General features: G+C 32.6%; 1 long non-coding RNA gene across 5 annotated transcripts; it reads right to left on the reverse strand.

Annotated features, from left to right (window-relative positions):
- Nucleotides 1-2,374: 2,374 nt before the first annotated feature.
- LOC106375857 lies at nt 2,375-4,782 on the reverse strand. Of its 5 annotated transcripts, none has more exons than XR_007322595.1 (5): nt 4,256-4,776; nt 3,981-4,157; nt 3,396-3,609; nt 3,005-3,282; nt 2,375-2,806 (listed from the first exon to the last, which is right to left on the reverse strand). It is a non-coding gene; the product is annotated as an uncharacterized LOC106375857 (long non-coding RNA). The 5 variants fall into 5 exon arrangements; XR_007322597.1 differs by having other exon boundaries at nt 3,405-3,609; nt 4,256-4,775; XR_007322594.1 differs by having other exon boundaries at nt 3,382-3,609; nt 3,981-4,169; nt 4,256-4,774.
- Between the last annotated feature and the right edge of the window lie 297 nt (nt 4,783-5,079).

The raw sequence follows: 5,079 nt of genomic DNA on the forward strand, positions 1-5,079 counted from the left end.
AGAATTCAAAGCCCGGCCCGGCCCTTATAGGGCTACAGGGCTTTTCGGGCTTTTGTGGGCTTTTCGAAAAATAATTTGTCATTGTCACTTCCATCGTTTTAATACATGTGAATTTTCATTAAAAAAAGAGTTTCATTTTTAAAAAATAAAAAAAGTATAAAGTGAGTTTAAAATTTTCTTGTCTATCACAAATTTTTTATTTTTTCGTATGTTTTAAAAATATTTTATACACAAACCAAATTTAATAAGATTTAAATAATCAAATATCAATTAAAACAAAAAATATAAGAGAACAAAATTTATGATAAACATGGTCAAACGTTTTATACTTTATATTTTGAAAATAAAAACATGTTGTGCATGAAAGAAGAATGTACTTTTGTAAAATTTAAAATGTAACACTTGTAATGATGAAACAATAAAGTGCATTAAAAACTTTTATATTTGTTTTATTAGAGTTTAGATAAAAATATTAAAATAATATATCAATACTAATAATAGTTTCAATTACAAGAAAGAAGGATAATATTTACGCTAAAATATAAATTTCGGGTTTTCGGGCCGGCCCTATCCCAAACGGACTCAAGCCCAAAATACTCAAAGCCCAAATGGGCTTAGCCCGAAAGGCCCAATTTTTTTTTGGGCTTATAAAGCTAAGCCCAAGCCCGGTAATTTTTAGGGCTGGGCGGGCTCGGGCTACGGGCTTCAGCCCTAATTGACATGTCTAGAAATAACCATTAAAAAAAAAATTAGTTTTGTAAAAAAAAGGTAGAGAGAGATAGGAAGAAAAAATAAGAGAGAGGGTGTGGATTTGGTTACTTAGTGAAGTATGGTTTTTTTTCTTAGTTATCTCACCTAATTTCCCTTTTGAATATAAGAAAGTAAAAACATACTATATGTTATTAGTTTTTTGTGTAATTTTTGTTTTCTAAAATATATATATACTAGAGGTCAAGCCCCCGCGCAAGCGCGGGGTTGTTGACATTAGATGCGTTATAAAACTTTAAAAATTTTATAAGAAGTATTACGGATTGATTTGTTTGATTAGTGAAGAGGTTTATTATGAGTTAATGTTATGCTTGCTCTGCACATCGGTTCTTTATTCTAGTGTGCACATCAACTCTTTCCTATATACACACATTTGTGCATTTTATAGTAAAAACTTTATATATTAACAATGTAGGATTTTGGTATTTTAGTAATTTACATAGTTATCAATTTACTAAAAAAATTTCCTTTTAACGTTTTTCAATTTTAAAGATATATTTTTTTCAAACTAAGAAAAATATTTGATTTAATGTATGTATATTAATTAATATTTTGAAATTTTACATCTATATTAGTTTTATTATGTTATTTAGTGTATATAAAATATGTTTCACATAATTCAAATGTGTTTAAGATATAATTTTACTAAATCTCATCAAAATATATTAAATGTTAAGAAAATATAAAGATAATTCCATTGTGAATATAAAACAAACAATATAATGATTGGTTTGTACTTATATAAAATGTATATACATATAAATTATTAATTTATACGGAGACCATATATTGACATAGGATTTTCTGAAAATTTATTATCGTATTATTTTATTGATTTGTGTTAAAATTTTGAACCGCACAGAATCTTTTTAATTAATTTATGATATTTATTAATTTATCGTATTTATTAATTTATCGAGTATTAATTTATAAAATTTGTACTGCATCCCATTTTTGTAATCAATTATAACCCTATAATTCCAAAACAAATAAAAAGTGAATTAAGTTAAAATAATACCATAACAAATCTGTATATCTTTTTCCACATGGTTACAACTTATATGATAAAACATATTTAAGCTTCTCTCACCAGAATCAATAGAGCTCACACGTCAAATTGCTTCTCCAAAATCAGGATCGAAAAGTTACTTCGTTAGTGAATCATCACCTTTAAGAGGAACATTTAGCACCTTGAAGCCAGCTGGCATCAAACCGTATACCTTAAACCTGGACTACGACAATCCATGGTTTTCTTCCAATTTTGGTCAACAATAGGCACACTACATCAGCACGTAACAAACTAAATAACTTCAAGATGACTATGTTTTATCCCAAAACCACCTGAAAATATGATGATGTGATAAGTATTTCTCATATTAATATGAGTATCAGATTTTCTTTTGTCAAACGGATGAAATTCGAAATATCTCATAAACCATCAGGTTTAAATAAAAGCACATGACTTTCTTTATAGTTTGTTTCTTTGCTAAATTTCTAGAAATTAACATTCCGTTTATTTTTAAATGTTATATTTTTTTAAACTGTTTCATGAATGAAAATTTGATTGAAATTTTAACCATCATGCTTTGAACCCACCATAACCAAGGAATCCAAACAATATTCTCAATAACATATATCTCAAGAGTGATGACAATCTGCAAAATGTATAAAACAACAGTCATAAATAATTTCATAACATCTGTAAAGGTCTTACTCTACCTCTCTATAATGGCTAAATTTAAGAGATAACAAATCACATGTCTGAAGATAGCTTCTCCCTCAGCCCAGCAGGGTGAATCATAATGATCCCACATATCACAACTGTAAAAAGAAAAAAATAAACCCTAATCACCACTTGTGACTTTATAATTTCATGGTTTTGAGCAACTTTTGTGACTCTTTCCACTTGCTTTGCGCAAATAGATACCAAAGGAGGAGTTTTCCGCTTTGCTGGAATGCTCAACTCAGTGGCCCTCACCATCAGACTCGCCCATCCATTAGCACTCTTCTCAACATATATCTCAAGAGTGATGACAATCTGCAAAAATGTATAAAACAACACACATAAATACTTTCACAACATCTATAAAGGTCTCACCGAACCTCTCTCTATAATAGAAGATGAGAGGAATATATATCACGTTACCGACACGTTTAAAGCTAGAAACGGAAACAAAATGACTAAAAGTAACATTATAAAATCAAAGAGGGAAGAGAGAGAGAGAGAGTGATGTACATTGAATCCAACATATAGAGTAAGTTCTCTCCATTAAAAAGGTTGCTTTTATGAAGAACATGAGGCTTTCCTGGCCATCTCTTCTAGACGACTGAGATCATCTCAGGGTAATCTACGGCTGTGAGGGTGAGGGGAGCTTCCAATTGATCAGGTGCGGAATTAACATCTTTTCATTTGGGAGTATGGATGATAACGACATCTGGTAATGGTGTCATTGGTCCTAGCTTCCTAATAGAGTCCCAGTCAAGCATGACATTAACCTTGATTCCGAGCAAACCCTGCACATTTATGGGGTTTAATCACAATCGCTTCAGATATTTTTATTGTACTTAAACCATTCAGAAGAGAATGAGGAACTCGGAAGAAGAAACTATCACATGTATAACATAACATGTTTAACTGCATAGTCGATATACTCCTTGGTTGGTTGACCAGAGTACTGTAGCCTCCTCCATTGTCTGCTTCCTCAGGTTCCAAGGTTGAAGCCACATCAATTATGCTCTTTTCTCAACGTCACTGCTTTCTGCTGCAGCCTCACCATTCGGAGAAGCTCTCTCTCTGCAACACAATGCTCCACAGATCGCATAAACAACCGACACCTTATACTGCATAAGGTTCAGTTACGACAAAAATTAAATTAATGCAATGGAAGAAAATGAGCCAGAAAATATTTTGAGCATAAAGGTAATATGCAGAAATGAGAAGAGCACTCTAGCAAGAGAGCTATATGGTGTTTAAAAACAAAATAAAAATAAACCAATTTCATGAAATAGTTATAACTTAATAAAAAGTTTACATCTTTACATGTATAATCTTAAAAGGACAGCCAATTTTAATATAAAAAGATAGAAGATTAAAAATAATAGGGAGCTGGCTAAAATCAAATAAGCATGATTCAAGTAAGATACAACCAAAACCGAAAACTATTAATCAGTAACAAAATAGCTAATACAATGCACAAACTGTAATATCACACCTATTACTGAGCAGATCTGTTGATTCCCACAACTCCTCCAACGATCCTAGAGAGCTATGGCTTTACGAAGAGGTTAGCGACACTTCTCTTCTCCAACGCCAACAACTCTCAGGTCTGCAATTCCGGTGGGATCGCGAGCACCCCCGGGACGTGGCTCAGCAGCCGGATCACCGTATCCTACATTGAAAGCTAGAAGAGTTAAATAATATGGCTTTTCCAAAAATGAAACAGAGACGGGAATATATGATCTTCTTAGCCTAATAAGATGAGAATACCTTTTCATCAAGGAGAAGTAAAGTGATTCCCATGAATTCACCGTTCTTCTTGATGTTTCGAGAGTCCCAAAACTATTACCCGAGTTGAGAAGATCTAATGAGTCGGAGAGCATCAAAGGATCAAAGGTTGAGTGGTGGACGGGTGCTTGGTTTGAGGTAGAAGATAAACTGAGAGAATCTGTGTAGATTCATCCTACTCTCAACCCAACCATCTCTAATTTATAGAATTTGAGAGGTGAATTTACGGTGTTCGTTGTCTGAGAAGGGAGACGGAGAGTTGGAGATTATTAATGGGAAAGAAAAATTCATTGTCAAATTAAAGAGGAATACGTTGAACAAACCCAAACGAAAATATGTATATGAACAAAGTTGGGAGGTTAAGAGTTGAGAAAGAAACGTGTTTTTGCAGACTTGTGAAAATCAACAGAGATTCCTGGCGTTGAAGGGTTGAAGAATGAGAACAATGAAAACTTAATCTATGAAACGGCAAAGTTTGGTCGACAAACTCATAAAATCTCAGAACTACTTTTGCTGGGCCATATAAACAAACAGTATCCAACAGACTTTTTATGAGACTTGGACCAGCTATTTAACAAAGCCCAAATAGAAGTTCATTTTATTACATGGTCGACATTTGGACGAAAATAACATGGAAAGCCCGTCTGACGTGGCCGTTTAACTGGTTCTCATTGGGAAATTATTTTTAAGGACGTGGCAGCTTAGATTTTGAGGAAATGTTGCTTTTAGTATTATGATATCCAACTAGCTTTATTAACCAAAAATCAGTTAATTTATATTTGCATGTTGACAACAACCAAAAAAAA

The sequence above is a fragment of the Brassica napus genome, chromosome C4, assembly GCF_020379485.1.
Source record: "Brassica napus cultivar Da-Ae chromosome C4, Da-Ae, whole genome shotgun sequence".
In the NCBI taxonomy this organism is placed as follows: Eukaryota; Viridiplantae; Streptophyta; class Magnoliopsida; order Brassicales; family Brassicaceae; genus Brassica; species Brassica napus.